A 17,000-nucleotide genomic window follows, 5' to 3' on the forward strand; every position below is an offset into this window, starting at 1 on the left:
CCATGTCTCTGTTGCTGCTTCTTCCCTTCATGTCCACTCTTGTGTCACAGCTGCCTGTCTGCTGGATTGAAGAATTTCTGTGAAAGAATCTGGGATCTAAAGGCCCCTACTCCTGGTTCTTTTTTTTTTTTAAGTCATTTTATTAGGGACTCATACAACTCCTAATACAATCCATACATATATCAATTGTGTAAAGCACATTTTTACATTCGTTGCCCTCATCATTCTCAAAACATTTGCTCTCCACCCAAGCCCCTGGCTTCAGGTCCTCAATTTTTCTTCTCCTCACTCCCTCCTCCCTCATGAACCCTTGATAATTTATAAATTGTTATTTTGTCATATATTTCTGTGTCCCATTTTTCTGTTGTATGTCCCCCAGGGAGGAGGTCACATGTAGATTCTTGAAATAGGTTCCACTTTTCCAACCCAACCTCACTGTGCCCTTCAAATATCACCACTCACACCACCAGTCCTGAGGGGATTATCTGCCATGGCTTCCCTGCATTTTCAGTTCCCATCTGCACCAGTGTACATCCCCTGGTCTAGTCAGACCTGCAAGTCAGGATTCAGACCATGACAGTTGGAGGGGGGAAGGAAGCACCCAGAAACTTGATCAAAGTTGTATTTTTCATCGTTGCTACATCACACCCTGACTGTTTCATCGCCTCCCCAAGACCCTTCTGTAAGGGAATGTCCAGTGGCCTACAAATGGGCTTTGGGTCTCCACTCCACACTCCCCCGCTGATTCACTATGGTAAGATTTTTTGTTCTGATGATGCCTGATACCTGATCCCTTGATACCTTGTGATTGCACAGGCTGGTATGCTTCTTCCATGTGGGCTTTGTTGCTTCTGAGCTAGATGGCCGCTTTTTTACCTTCAAGCCATTAAGATCCCAGATGCTATATCTTTTGATAGCTGAGCACCATCAACTTTCTTCACCACATTTGCTTATGCACAAATCTGTCTTCAGTGATCATATTATCGAGATGAGCGTGCAATGTAATGACTCTTCTCCATCTATCTTGATTGATAATTTGGCTTGGTAGCGTATTCTTGGGTTTGCATTGTTTTCCTTCAATTTTTTGAAAATGTTACTCCACTCTCTCTTCTTCATAGTTTCTGCTGATAGGTCTGATCATATTCTTATTTGGGAACCTTTATATATGATTGCTTGTTTTCCCCTAGCTGCTCTCATGATTTTCTCCTTTTCCTCAAAGTTGGATAATTTAACTATTATGTGCCTTGATGACTTCTTCTTGGGATCCAGTCTTGCTGGGATTCTTTCAGCTTCCTGAATGGTTGCCTTGTTTTAATTCACTAAGCTGGGGAAGCTTTCCTCCAAGAATTCTCTCACTACTGTTGCAGATGACTTCTTTGTTGTGTCTTCCTCCAGTAAGCCAATACTTCTAATGATGTACCGCTTCATAGCATCAGACTTAGTTCTTAAGTTTTCTTCAGCTTCTCTGATGATCTTATTAGATTTTTGTTCTCGTTTGTTGAAGTCTGCTTGGCTGTCCTCCAAGTCACTGATGCGGGCCTCTGATTCTTCCAGTTGCTTGTCGAGGTCCATGAGTGTGCTACTGGTTTTTGTTATCTCCTCCCTAAGCTCCTGTATTTCTCTTTGATTTATGGTTTTTACCTTTTCTATCATTTCATCATTTTTCTGTATTGTTTCCCTCATATCCCCTGACTCCAAGTAACATTCTGAAAATTTCTTTCTGTGGCAGCTCAATGTCTGCTTCCTCTATGCATGCATTATGTTCAGGACATCTTCTGGCTTTGCCTTTTGTTCCTCTCCTTTTTTTGTTGAGGTTTTTGGGGCTGATGGCTGCTTGTGTTGCGTTGTTTTAGATGAGCCAGGTGCCATTTTCCAGGGAGTCGAAGAGCACTGGCTCTCTCTGGGAGACTTTGAACTGCCTATAGCTTATTTCACTATGGAATTAACCTACCACTTTGTCCTCCTGTGGCTTCCCTCTCGGGGGAGTGACCCAGAAGGGTTGCCTGCTTTGGTGTTGCAGAGGTTGGGCAGAGGCTCCTGCAGTAACTTTTGTTGAGGAGTGTTGGCCGAGCTGCCTTATGCCCCACAGGCACAAAGGCTGGAAGGAGTTCCCCAGTCAGAAGTTGAGCAGAGTATCCCCTGTTGGGGGCCAGCAGGGATTTTTCCAGCCTGCTAACTACACAGGGTGGAGCTCACCTAGCTGCGTGTGGCTCAGGTGTAAATGCCCTAAGCTAAGGGAGTGGTCTGGAGGTTAGCAGTAGAGTGTGAGAGACCAAGAAAGAGGAAAAGAGGAGAAAAAAAAGTTAAAAAGCAAGCCAAATGTGCCCATGAGGGGCGGGGGAGGGGGAATATAGTGAAGAGATGGATAGAAAGCAACAATGTAGCTGAGCCCTTATCCAGGCCAGAGGAGCTGCAAGGGTTTAATCCTTGTTCGGAGGTGGTAGCAGCAAGCTGTGGCTGTGTTGAGAAAAGGCTGCTGCACAGCCCTCCAAGACTGATAGGGTGACAGAGAGGAGATGCAAAGGTCTAGTGCCTGCCCCAAGGCAGGTGGTGGCAAACTGTGGCTGTGTTGAGACCAAGCAGCCCTACAGGCTCCAAATGGTCCTGGCTCTGGCAGAGACAGTGGCGGGGCAAAGGTCAAGCCCCAGCCGGCCTCCACTGAAGTAAACCAAAAGCCCCCAGCCCCTCAAAACCCCATGGGTCTGTGCCTACTTGTCTTTATGATGCTCCTCCTGCATTCCAGCAGTGTTCAGTTATCTCTAAGTAACTCTCCTAGCTTGAATTCTGTGGAGTTCCTCTGGTGTTTGTTACTCCTTCGCCATCTTGCCGGAAGTCCCCCTGGTTCTTCTTTTTTGTTGGTAGTGAGATCCCAATTTCTGTCTCTGAAATAACTCAATTAGTTGTAACATGAATTCCAAAGTAACTAATCTGTAGGTTAGGTTTCAGACAGTTTATTTACATAACCACAAGGCACAACGGTACCAATGTATTGTTGGCCAAGCTGCCCGATTGTCTTATATGACAGCCCCAGTGGGTTTCCAAGACTGTAACTTTATAACGGAGTAAAAAGCCATGTCACTCATGCTTTCGAGGAGAAATTGGTGGTTTCCAATTGCTGACCTTGCAATTAGCAGCCTGACAGTAACCACTATGAGGGACAACTTTTCCTCGTTCACATTGGCAGGCGACAAACCCAGGTAAATAATTTGGAGGAAGTTAAGGGGGCATAGCTAGACTGTGTACTTGTATAGACCACCTGTCTGACTCAGTGATTCTCAACCTTCCTAATGCTGCGACCCTTTAATGCAGTTCCTCATGTTGTGGTGAAGCTCCAACCATAAAACTACTTTTGTTGCTACTTCATGACAGTAAGTTTACTACTGTTATGAATCAGGCAACCCCTGTGAAAGGGTCCTTCAACCCCCAAAAGGGTCTCAACCCATAGGTGGAGAACCACTGATCTAACTGCATTAGGTACTACAAATAATGGTATATTAAAAACATTATCTATATTGGGATTCAAAAGTGCACTCATTATTGGGGGATATATACTTCTTCATTTACATTTATATGTAATTTATATATGTATAGATATAAATTTCAATCTAATAAATGTCATATAAATGTTTATTATGGAGCCTTGTTTTTGACATGTGTTAAGTGTTGGACTTCTATCCTCAAGGTCAGAGGTACACACCCATTAGCATCCTGTCATGGCTTTAGAATCTTGGAAGCTCTGTACAGCAGTTCTCCTGTGTCCTATCGGCAGCTTATATGTCTAACTTTACTTGATGGTGAGTTTAAAAGTGTTTCTAAAGTTATTTTACAATTTATAGTTCTCCTATAAAATAATCTTTAGTTTATAATAGCTCTTTATATATCCCATGTAAAATGTTTCCAGATGCTTTAATTAACATAATCATCTTAAAGGTTCATTGATTTGTCATTCTCTTTGAGAGTCACACAGTAAGGAATTGGTAGTTTGTATGCTGTGGGGTAGGGATCCAACTCTTTGTTTATTTTTTTATATTTATATTTGATTGCCCAATCTCTATTTGTTATAAAATAATCTTTTATTCACATGTGTGAACATTATGAGTTTTAGATTTTATTGCTCATGGTATAAGCATGTTTCCCATTACTCAGTAAGGGCACCGTTAACAGTATTGGGGACTTTGGGTGTTTAGAAGAAGGAAAGAACAGTAACAGCACCTGGACCTATTGGTTATGTGTTACACTGTATTCTCCCATCAGCCTGCCGATGGTGCATCACCAGCAGCTTAGAGGAAGGAGGAAGAGTGCCTTGTATTATTACTTTTGGGATTTCCTCACGAGAGATTGAAATTTGTGAGCATCATTAGAGCTGATCCAGATAAGACAGAGCATCCCAGTTGCCTGTAGTGTCCTAAGGACCAAAGAAAATGGCCAAGGCTCAGGTGCTTCTGATGTGTTTTATCCTTTTCTGTATTTTCTACTGGAATTGTAGGAGCCTGTATAATACTGATTCAGTTCATTGGAAAAGCAGAAATTTGAAATAGTAGAACTTAGAGCTAAACTTTTACTCTGATTTCAACATTTGGCTGGAGAAGATTAGGAATATATTGATCATAGGATTAACAATAAACTATTGACATTGAACATAATATAGCACTGAGGATTCTTTGGATAACATTATCTTCCAGCTCATAATTTATTATTCTATGGCCAGCATATCTTTCAAATTATATGCTATACATGGTTTTTAAGGAGAAATAAAATCACTTCTTTAGGAGAGTTCAGTAGTCCATGGGATTTTTGTTTGAGTAACTTTCTTTAATGCTTATTTCTGAAGGTGATATGTTAAATACTCTCCCACACAGCAGCATTCTCATCAATGCATCTAAAATGGGTCTTGTTGCATTAGTGGTTTAAAAATGAGACAGCATCTCACCTCCTCTAACTAGAGATGCAGGAGAGAGAATTAACTGTCAACATCAGCTCTGATTCATATGAGGCAGAGCTTAGACAGACCTGTACCCTCCAATGGTTTTCCAGTCTGACACCAGTATCTTTGCCACACTCCTCTCCTACTCAGCTTATTCTTTTTTTTTTTTTTTTTTTGCAGTGGCCATGGACTAATTACAGTCCAGAGTCACAGGTACAAGTTTTACTCAGTAACAGAGTATAATTTGGTATCAGAATTAGTAGGCTACACATTGACTTTCATATTAAAGAACCATGTAGGCACATTTGCTCTTCTTCAGGGAAGGCCTGTTTTCCCTGTCCCCTATCAGACATTTTTCCTTCTAAAGATAGGCTCATTTCTTAGTTCCATCTTTATATGGTCCTCTCAACTACTTTTGGATATCCTCTTCTTGATCTTGCCTGCCTGTCCCACTTTCTTGGCTGAAAAGCCCTTTCTGGACCTGACACCATTGGCTCTGTCACTCCTGTCCCTTCTACCCTGGTCATTGTCTCCATTGGTGCAGCTCTTGACCCATGAATAGTACAGTTCATTTTGCAGGAGCAGCAGTAGACCCATCCCTATGTGGTAGAGGTTCAAGATGGTCCATGATTTGCTCAGCAACATCTCACAAAACTCAAAAGTCATCAAGTAAATAAATCGCACTTCAAGATGTGGAAGCTGGTGAGTTCCAGATCTATATAAAGGTCAGGAATCAGTCTGTAGGTTTTTCCTCATTGATTTGTTTATAAACGCTGATGAACCAGATCATCAGGTCAGACCACAGTCCACTGCCTCACAAAGAGAAGTTGTTGAATCTCGTCAGCTAATAGGTTGCAGGGGCTGAGGAACCCAAATTGGAAGGTCAGACAGCAAGCTAATGGCTCATAGAGTGGAGGAAGCTCTCAAGTCAGGTCACACAGGCAGCTCATAGTTGCCATTCAAGGAAATGCCACATTAATTTTTTGGAAGCTGCAAATCCCTAATCCATGGGTTCATTCTGAACTGTGTGGCTGCAGGGGCTAATAAACCCAAATCAACAGCTCAGATGACAGGATAATGCCTCACTGTCTCCTCTCAAACCATGCCTGCAGGCAGTTCTCTCTCTCCCTCTTAATATGTTGGCTTCTTGGGCCAACCCAGCATCTTCCCTGCCTAGGCAAGATTAGGAAGGCTCCAGAGATCCACCCAGCAGAATTAGGCTGGGGGCGCCTTGGAGAGCATGTGGTGAAAGATGGCAAGTTCAAGAGGACCTTGCAATTAAAGTTAAGATAATTCACTCCAAAGGTGGCTGAGGAGAATTTGTCCTAAGGTTGTCAAGAGGAGCTTGTCCTAAGGTGGCCTTTAAGAGCTTAGAAAGTTGTTCTGCACTCAGTAAGGGAGATAATGTCTATGAACATTCTGATCTTGGTTCTGACTTATAGCTTCTTGTTCCTGATCCCGAGTTGTACCTTGTTCATTAATAGACCACTTTGATCTATTGAGTGTTGTGTGACCACAGCAACAGATTATCAAACCCAGAAGTGAGACAGAGTGGTGTGGAAGGATTGACTTGTTTTAGAGTTGACAAAAAGTGTTGGAGAGTTGAGGTATGTTTGACCTCCCCCATCTGCACTGTTCCCAGTACTTATTGCCACTGAAGGTACCGAGCCTCTAATAATGGTGATGCTGGTAGAAACCCTAATGCCATTTAATAACAAATAGGTCTTTATATACCTTGTGTGATTATAAAGCTGAGCTATTTCTAGAACATTCAGATAATGTCACTGGAACTCAAAATTCTAATGTTAAGAGTGGGTGCATTATTTTCAGGCACTGGGGTCCCCAACACTCCAAAAGTGATCCTCAGGAGTGACATTGCAATTGTGAAAATATTAAAAGACAGAGAGCAGACAGCTGGACACAGGGGCTCTCTTCCCATGTCAGGCCTGAGAGAGTGAATATATTTTCCAGTGGGTATATATAATGGAGCTTACAGGTCTTTCCATAAGGCGTTCGTGTCATGCAGTTAGCATGTACATAGTTAATGGGTCATATCATAAGCGGGTAAAATTCTAAACAAGCAAGATGCTGAGTTACCATCTTGACCTAGTGTTAGTTGACTTCAAACCGGCCCTGTGCCCTCCCCAGGTGTTTGCTACATTTATGTTGGGCTGGCTCTAGAACCTGATTGCTCAGATATACAGATAACCTTCAGGCATAGTGAAGTAGCCAGGTACAGAAATGATTCCTCTACTATGGGAGCTCCTTTAAGCCTGCTCCTTAATGTGGAGCTAGCTATTGTGGGGGCACTGTATTTGACCTGGAGAATGTATTTGAAAACATTTATTTCTCAGAACACTGGAGATCTTTCTAAAATTAGGGCTAGTTTTCTCGGCTGATGGTCGTGAATGTAGAAATAAGGTAAAATATTTTGTACCAAGTCCTCAGTTAATGACGCATTATGGAATGAACTACCACAATAGTTTTTATTATTGTTTTGCTTTTTTTACTGTAAGATATATTTTTTTTAAATCTTCAAATGGAAAATACTTCATTAAGTAGACCCCTCTTACTACAGGAACCACTGACATTCAACGATGTGGCTGTAAAGTTCACCCGGAAGGAATTGCAGCTCCTGAACTCTGCTCAGAAAACCCTATATCAGGATGTGATGTTGGAGAACTATCGCAACCTGGTTTCCATTGGTGAGGAGAATTCTCAAGTCATTGACCTCGTCACTGGCTTTTCCTGTCTTATATGTTAAAAACTTTGCGGTGTTTGTCGTATTCTCAAAGAGGTAGATTCTCATTGCATTGTCTCATCCTAGGTTAGTGGGTTAGGTCTTCTACCCTTGAAAGAATGCTATTTACTTTATTCCTTTGAACATTATTTTTCTAGAAATACAAAACTGCAGTCTTTACAAACTTTACGTTAATTTTGGTGTGTCCATGATTCTGTAATTTCCCATAAACAGGTTATCTAATTGTCACCCCAGAAGCTTTCTCTCAGTTGGAACAAGAGAACTGTGTTTGGTATTAGAAGCAAGCTATAGTGGAATTTTCTCAGATGCATGGTCAAAACACCTTAAGGGGAATTGGCTGGGGTAGTTGATTGAACAGGGAGAAGGCCTCATATCTATGAAAGGTGTCAGAAAATGCATAAAAGTGTGTGCGACTTTGTATGTGAGAGTTCACTTGTCCAAGATGTTGAGGGAAGTACACCTGTAGCTCTTATGAGATTAGATTTCCATTTTCTTGTTTTACACTATGTGTGTTTGCTTCCATAATTTTCTTTAACATTCTGAAATTTTCCCTTCTTTTATGTTTCCACTTTACTATGAAAATCTGTCTTGCACGCTTCTCTCCAAACAGAGAATTCTGAATTAGTAACTGTCCTCTGAATACAGCACATTCCTCCCCTACTGAGTAAGAATGGATATCCATTTGCAGTATGCAGCACCATCTTGCATCTTGAGCTCCCACCATAAACGGGTCTCCTTTGTGCTTCCTTAGCTTCCCCCCTTGGAGTTTCTCTAAAGATTTGGTGTCCATATTCTCATTTGGTGTCCTGTTCCTTTAAAGTTTTCTTCATGCAGGTGATGTCAGTTCTTTCTGTTTTCTTAGAGAGATGGTCAATTTGCCTTCTCTGTTGGAATTCTTTAACAGACATATTTCCCCATATTTTACTCCTTTTGGTGAAATATATTTATGACTTCTGTTGTTTCCAGGTATCTAAAATCATCTTCCTAGCAAGAAAATTATCAGCTTTAAAGTATACTTTAGCATTGTACCTTACATTTTTTTCTACCTGTAAGATTTTTTTAAGTTGTCTGTTCCTCCAATAATTTTTGTAAGTGGAAAGGGCATGTTTTTTTTTTAATTAAGCAATGTCTGCTATATATTTCTTACTATGTAGTGTCCCTTCCTTAGGCCCACCCCTTCTTAACAGGTCCAATACACGAAAGATGACTGTTGCTGCTTCTAAAGAACATTTTTGCAGTATATTCCAATAGGTTTTATTGCTGTTATTCAAACAATGCATAGTACATTCAATATTGCTCTCTTTTCTTTTCTGTCTCTTGAGTAGCCTTTTGGTTTCCATGTGTAAGTTGCCTTTCATGTCATCCCACATCTCATCTGGTCTCTCATTAGTCTTCAGTCAGACTTTTATTCCTCATGTTTATTCTTTACATAGTCTCTAAGCTGTGCTCTAGCTACTTTGGCTAGCTTCTACTTGGATTTGAGCAATTTATGATCTGTTCCACAGTTAACCCCTGGGCGTGTTTTGACTTATAAGCTTCTCCACCATTTCTTTCTGTAGATGTGGTTGATTTGATTTTCATTTGTTCCATTCCGGAAAATCCATATGTGTAGTTTCCATTTCTGGTGTTTAATAAGGAATTTGCTATGAATTCATCATTAGTCTCAAAATGTTATCAGTGAACCTGTGTGTCATTTCTGTTACTAAGGTCACATTTTCCAACTACTGCTACTTTCCCCAAATTTTACACTTATCAGTGTGTATGATTGTTTGGTTGATCAATGTCAGGCTGAAAAATTCATGTGAAAATTTCAATATATATTTTTAAATATTTTATTGGGAGCTCTTATAGATATCATAACTTCCCATAGTTCAATTACATGGAGCAGTCCTGTACAATAGCTACCACAGTTTGAAAACTTTTTCTTCTTTAATTCCTTGATATCAGCTCTCCTTTATCCCTTCTCCCCTCAATTTCATTATTGTGGTGGTAAACAGAACCTGGATGAAAGTGTGAGCAGCAGCCTTATATCTGTACTCCTGACCACAGGGCTTGGAAGACCAGTTCTAGTGTTGGAAGAAAACCCCCACAAGTCCCAAAGCTAGAACTGCTAATGAGCAATCTCCAGACAGAGATTTCCCCCCAACTGCCCTCCAGGAAGATGTTAGTATACAGCTGCTACAGGTGCCTGACTTCTTGCTTCTCAGCTGAAAGATGCCTAGCTTTGAAAGCAATCAGGTTCCCTTTGTTGCTGTCACTTAAGGAATCAATTATCTCTTTCTCTCTTAAATGCCCACTGGATGGGTCCTAAAGGACTGGTGTGTAATTGAAGGGCAGAAATAAAAAGGCTTTGCATTCTTTCACCAATTTATATAATCTCAGGGCATGCAGCTCCCCCGCCTCCCACACAAACACAGGCAGACACCTAGCTACCTAACAAGGTAGGCAGGATCTTTAGCCTCGGGATCCCTGAAATAATTGGATGAGCAACTTAAGACCAGTGCTGAGGGTAGGTGGAGTGGAGTAATTGTCTCCTGAGCGGGGAGAACAATAACAACAACATGTCTGCTCTTGTCGTTAAAGCTGCTGGCAGATAGTAATTAGCCATGCGCTTGTATGAGGTATCATTAAGGTGGCACTACAATGAAAGGATAGTGTGGCGATGATATTTAACTAAGAGTATGTGACTGGGACTCTTCTCCAACTTTGTGAATGCTTCTATGTTTGCTTTAATTGGTGCACAAAACTGAATAACACTTGTACTAACTGGTCTTGCTTGCAGGCATATGAATATTAGCCTACCACTGACAAAATTATACATCAGGGAAGATATTGCAGTGTGCTTTTGGATAATGAATATGATGCCAATCTTCTTGAATTTGTCGATCTCAGCCTTATAAACCACTTGATTATCTAATTAAAAATAGCCAGTACCAGTCTATTAAAGTTGAATAATGCATACACTATCAATTTTTACCATTCCATTTTGTTTTGACAACTTGCAATTTTTCATGACAATATTGCATGTATGCCATTTTCCATTTACTAGAGGATATTAGCAGCTATTTTTTCTCATTTTCAGTCATGCCATGTCAAGCACTGAAGGTCCCCAAAGCTTTTCCTCCATCTACATCATTATGGTTGACTGTACTTTGAGGATTTAGTACTTGTTCAGTGTTATTTCATTGCCATTAAACCTGAGGGGTTCATGTTCCAGAAGTCGATCACCAGATCTTCCTCCCAGTCCCTATTTCTGGAGAATCCACTAAGACCTGTGCACCATGGGTGGTCCTGCTTGTATTTGAAACACTGGGTGGCAGTGCTTCTGGCATCACAGCAACCTGCACGCCACCACAGGACAGCACTGTAAGAGGAGTGCTGTGAGCTAAAATACAGGCTCCACAAACATAAGGAATGTGTTTCTGTACCATAATCCCTTTCATATATACCTGTAAAAATGGTTTTCTCCCAAGTAGAATATTCGCCATGTTTCGCATTCCCAACTTTATCTAGCACTTAGTTGTCTTTCAGTAAAGATTGATTAAATGAATACATTTAACCTCTACCAAATGGAATTAGCAAGTCATATCACTCCTGTGGTCTATTGGTCTCATGTCTTCCTTCTGTTATGTTTGTTGTATGTATTCATGTACCTCTTTAAGCAAATATCAAACCTGTGTCCATTTATCACTTTCATATCCAACCTGATTTCTATAGTAACTATTTTTACCATTTGAATTGTTTACATGATTGTATTTCGTCCAATGGGCAATAAACATTAAGCATAGTGTTTTATTTATAGTCATAAAAGAGGGTTGTCACTAAAGATCTACTTTATATCAATGTGTATTTTATGGGGTCCATTGAAAACCAAGATATTTAAAAGAGTCAATGTTGTGTTCTTTTATAGAAATCCAGAAAGATGATGATCATTTGCTTGAGCACTTGCAATGTGAAAGATGCATTGACAGAATGGAATGGTGCTACAAATGTAATACATATTCTCAGCATAAAAATAATTTTCCTCCAAAGGAAACTTATGAGATGTTTGGATTACATGAAAAAAATGTAAAATCAGATTTAATCATTCTGGAATTAAATCAGAACAGAAGCAACAAAATACAGAAGTCAGTTGTGCTCACTGAAGATGAGAAAACTTTTCTCCACAGTGAACAAGAGCAATTTAATACTGAAATGAAATTCCCTGAGTGTGAACCACCCAGGTTCATGAAGTCACAGTGCATTCAGCATCAGGAGTCTGATGAAATTGAGAAACCACACACAGGCGATAAATGTGGAACAACCTTCATTGAAGACTCTGTGTTCTATGAACACCAGATTATTGGTATACTAGATAAGACCTACGAATGCAGTCAGTGTGGGCAAATATTCAAGAAAATGTTCAAACTCAATGAACATTATCAAAAAAGTCATGAAGGACAAAAGCTAGGAAAATGCTTGCAATGTGGGAAAAATTTTCACAGTGTATCATACCTCAAGGGACATCAGGAACCTCATGTGGCAGGAATGTCCTATGTATGCAGTGAATGTGGGAAAGGCTTCACTAGGCAGAGTGATCTCACTGCTCATCAGCAAACTCATACTGGAGAGAAACCCCACATATGTGGTGAATATGGAAAAGCCTTTATCAGGAAGACTCTTCTCACTTTTCATCAGCGAACTCATACTGGAGAGAAACCCCATGTATGTGGTGAATATGGCAAAGGCTTTAGCCAGAAGAGTAAATTTACTGTTTATCAGCGAACTCATACTGGTGAGAAATCCTATGTATGTGGTCAATGTGGAAAAACCTTTCTCACGAAGGATGTTCTCACCGTTCATCAGTGAACCCATACTGGAGAGAAACCCCATGTATGTGGTGAATGTGGAAAAGCCTTTATTCGGAAGCATGCTCTCACTGTTCATCAGCGAACTCATACTGGAGAGAAACCCCATGTGTGTAGTCAATGTGGAAAAGCTTTTATCAGAAAGAGTAAACTTACTGTTCATCAGCGAACTCATACTGGAGAAAACCTCCATGTATGTGGTGAATGTGGAAAAGGCTTTATCCAGAAGACTGCTCTCACTATTAATCAGCAAACTCATAGTGGAGAGAAACCACATAAATGTGGTGAATGTGGCAAAAGCTTCATTCGTAAAGGAAATCTCAAAACTCATATAAAAATTCACAGGAGTAAAACCCTATATATGTGGCAAAGGCTTTATCCAGAAGATTTCTCTCACTGTTCATCAGCTAATTCACACTCGGGAGAAACCCCATGTATGTCATGAATGTGGAAAAGCCTTTATCTGGAAGGCTTCTCTTACTGTTCATCAGTGAACTCATACTGGAGAGAAACCCCATATATGTGATGAATGTGGAAAAGCTTTCAGCCAGACACAATGCCTTACAGCACATCAGAGATTTGACAAAAGGAAAAAAGCCCTTTGCATGAATTAAATGTGGAACATCTTATATGTGGGCATCAGATCTCGTTAATCATGAGAAATTTTCATCAAGAAAAACTTTCATTGGAGTTAGTGTAACAAAGCTTTCAAAACAAAGGAAGAGGTGCTGGAGTTTGGCCTGGGCCAAGTGTGTGAACGGACAGTTGTGACTTACCATATGGGTACCCGTGTTCTGTGTTGCTGTCCCTCTACTGACATGGCCCACCATTTTGGCGACAGATGACCTTCCAGACTTCCACAGAGTGCATGTTCTTCCTCAGATGCATGAAGGTTCCCTAGACTATACACGGTAGTCCCTGGAGAAGTGCTGACAAGGTGGGGAAACCACAGCTTCTGAGAGGAAAGCCTCACTGCCTTCATTCCCTTGTCTCTGCTGAAACTGAGTTTGTGTCTGGGCTCACACTGAGTTCCCATCACTGTGTAACTTGCACAGTAATACATGGCCGTGACGTCAGGATTCACAGAGCTCAGTTTTAAATTAACCTGGTTCTGGGATGTATCCCTGGTGATGCTGACTCAGTACTGGAGAGCTAGATTATAGTTTGTGCCCACCATTCTCCCTTATTATCCCAATCCACTCCAGATCCTTTCCTGGAGCCCGGTGGACCCAGGTCACATTATAGCTGGTTAAAGACAATCTAGAGACCGCACAAGTGAGAGATAGGGTCTGTGAGGGCCTCACTAGTCCAGGGCCTGACTCTTGTACCTGCACCTGGGCATATACAGCTGGGGATAGAGAGAAACCCAGTGAGTCATGTGCCCCGATTCTTCACTCCCAGACTTCATGTCTGACTCCCTGAACCACTCACCACCCTGAGTTGCCAGAAAGAGGAAAACCCACACATGCTTCATGTTCATGTGGATAAGATTCGTGACACCCAGAAAATGCTCTCCAGGTGAGAAGGAATATGAATTTAAGTCCTTGCATGTTGTGGTTTTATTTGGGTTCTTGTCAGGCATTTGCGTGTGGGAGGTGCATGGTATGTAAAGGTGGAAAGGGCTGAATGGGGCCCCTGCCTCTGGGACTCACACTAGAAAAGTGATGCTGGTGGAGTCCTTGAGAGAACACAGCCCTCTCTTTGAGGTCTTCCCTCTACCAATCATGCGGACATCTGTGTAGATTTTAAGTTTAATGTAGCTTTACATCTATTACCATCAGAAGTACACAGATGATCTGGTGAAATTAAAGACAATCTCTATGCTTACCATGCAATGGAATCAAGACTAGGCCTACCTGAATCTTTTCATTCCTTTGACCACGTAGGGAAACAAGTATATGTCTCCCTAAAACTCCTTTCCCCTATAACATTTCAGAATATTTGGGAAAGGATAAAATATACTGCGTTATAGTCCATGTTTAATATTGGAAAAAAAGTGTTTCCTACCAACAAGGTTATTTGTGGGGAAACAGGAACCCACAGAAGTCTTAAGAAGGTCATATTTCTTCCCATGGATTAGTACCCTCTGTGGGTGATGGGTATTCTGAGCCCCCTGCTGACAGCAACCCATCACATACAGGAGAGGTGTTTCCTGGGCTTACACAGTCTTCCAACTTCTGTGGGGCACACAGTAACATTTTCTCTGGTCATAAGCATTCAGATTGTTGGTCAGGAGTGTTACCTGGAGTTGTCTCTGCAGATTTCCAAACACGGGCACTGGAGCTACCATAGTGGTCAGCACAGCAGCTCTAACTACAGTCTGTATCCAGGCTCCTGTGGGGCCTAAGCACCCCTGCAAGTCAACTTTCTCCCTGAGGTTATTTTTACCTCTGGTCCCTCAGTGGGAAAAGCTTTAGAGGTAGAGAGTGCTACAAGTTGCAAACACTGTGAGCTGGATACAGTGAAAGGAAGTATGATCTACAGACATAGCTCTTTATACAGATTTTGATATTGAGATATAAGCCACAAAAAATACTGGTAAAGAAAATCTGGCTCAAAGACAAAGATATTCTACAGGATTTAGGCTGCCTTCTTTACAGAGGAACGGGGAAGTATTTAAATCAGGCTTCTATTCAAAATAATTGAAACTGGAACGTTTTAGTTAATTATTTGATGTTAAGGGGAAAGTTTCTAGTCAGAATTATTTTGGGGGTGGTTTTCTGTTATGTTTGATGGGAAATTTTGCAGATGTTTTTAATTGTTGAAAACAATACTCTAATGCCACTGAACTACACCTGAGAAGAATGTTGCAAATAGTATTTTGTTGCATGTTTCATGAGAAAAATATGTTCCAATACATGACAGAAAGTTTTGCACACATAGCTGCAAACGGACAGAAATTCTTGCCAGTACAATATTTCAAAAACTTTAAAATATTGAACAGGAAAAGGGATTGTGATATAAACCAATAACTGAATTTACAATAAAAAATTTCATAATGAAATAATCTATGTTTATTATTTTATTTGATTATTTGTTTTTTGCCCAAACCATCTTATAGTTAGCTGTGGTCGTCATATAATCATTTGTCAATTTCACAGGATTAAGAGTGAAGGGGTGGAGTCTAGCCAGTTAATCAGATCATAGCCAATGTGGCCTCTGTGTTGGAGTGGCCTCCTGAGGATTCTGGGAACTCCTTCATTCCTCCTTGAATGTAGGAGTCTGTCTCTCTCTGTCTCTTTCTGTTGACTTCCTGGGAGACATTGCAGCTGACAAGACATGTGGAACTATGTGAGTGCTCTCAGCTGGAGAAATCACGTGGACCCATGCAAGCGCTGAGATGCTTACAATGCCACCAGATCCAGAAGACTTCCCACCCACTGGCCTGTGCTCTTGCTGCATTTGGCATCATTGCATGTGTTTTGTGAGTCTGAAGAAGACTTTAAAAATAGGTATCGGACATATGGTCTAAGATTGGACTTAAGGAATTGATCTGGACTGGGCTGGGATGTTTTCTTGATATTTGAGTTCTCTTGTACATAAAGCTATTTCTCAAGGACGTGAGTGTCTATGAATTTGTTTCTCTAGTCTACCCATAGTAACATAGATATCATATCATCCCACAGTTCCATCACATCAAGCAGGAGGAAAACATCTTTCTTGAACTTTTTAATATCGGCTCCCTTTTACCCCACCCATTGCCCCACTGTATCTCCAAGAAATCCTTGTTTGTCTTGCTGCCTCTATACATTTATCAATTCTGGGTTCGTATACTGTTAAACAGAAAGACACATAACAAAACTCAAGAGAATTACCCCCAATTGCAAAATACATCTGAGGTGAACCCAAAAGGAATTGCAAGTTGAGGAAGAAGGCAGTCCAAGTGTACTCTTCTGTCCTTCCCTGGAGTCCAGGACTGAACCAGTTGTGTTTAGGATCAATTATGTCAGTCTGGCTCCTGGGATGTGGTGACCTTGCTGGATCACTGCCTTTCCAGGGCTTCTGTGTTCAAACATACTCTTTAGGTCTGGTGTCCTACAGCCTGCCCCTTCTACCTTTGGTTGAACACATGCTAACATTCCCCAAACTGATTGTTAAATATATTACAAGGAATACAAACGACGACGACAAAACTAACTCCCTGCCTTCCAGTAGATTCTCCCTCATAGCACAGCCCTATTTTGTCATCTTTGCTGGTGAGGAGGGAACACTGTTCTTTTAGCAGCTCAAACGAAGGATGCTTACAAAACAACATCCCTGCACTGGTCGCAAAGTGAGACTGCTGGCTGGGGGTAGTGAGACCCATTACTGATGAGCCAGCTCCATCTCTTCTCTGTGTGTGCAAAGTACTGTTGCATGCAGTGTTTGTTGGTAAACTGTGCTTTTGCTGGGGACCGCAGACAATGGTTTAACAGATTCATGCTGTTAAGTTGACCTTACATTACAATAGAGGGGGATACTATTGGAA

General features: G+C 41.1%; 1 long non-coding RNA gene across 5 annotated transcripts in view; it reads left to right on the plus strand.

The window, feature by feature from the left end:
• LOC142436260 (uncharacterized) overlaps nucleotides 1-17,000 on the plus strand; it is a 78,370-nt gene that overhangs the window by 52,696 nt on the left and 8,674 nt on the right. The window contains exons 4-8 of one of the 5 annotated variants that reach the window (XR_012781828.1): nucleotides 3,683-3,794; nucleotides 4,255-4,436; nucleotides 5,504-5,626; nucleotides 7,503-7,629; nucleotides 11,596-16,090. This is a non-coding gene — a long non-coding RNA (uncharacterized LOC142436260). The other 4 variants (XR_012781830.1, XR_012781826.1, XR_012781827.1 and 1 more) reach the window with 4 other exon arrangements.

Source organism: Tenrec ecaudatus, unplaced genomic scaffold, assembly GCF_050624435.1.
Source record: "Tenrec ecaudatus isolate mTenEca1 unplaced genomic scaffold, mTenEca1.hap1 Scaffold_187, whole genome shotgun sequence".
Classification (NCBI taxonomy): Eukaryota; Metazoa; Chordata; class Mammalia; order Afrosoricida; family Tenrecidae; genus Tenrec; species Tenrec ecaudatus.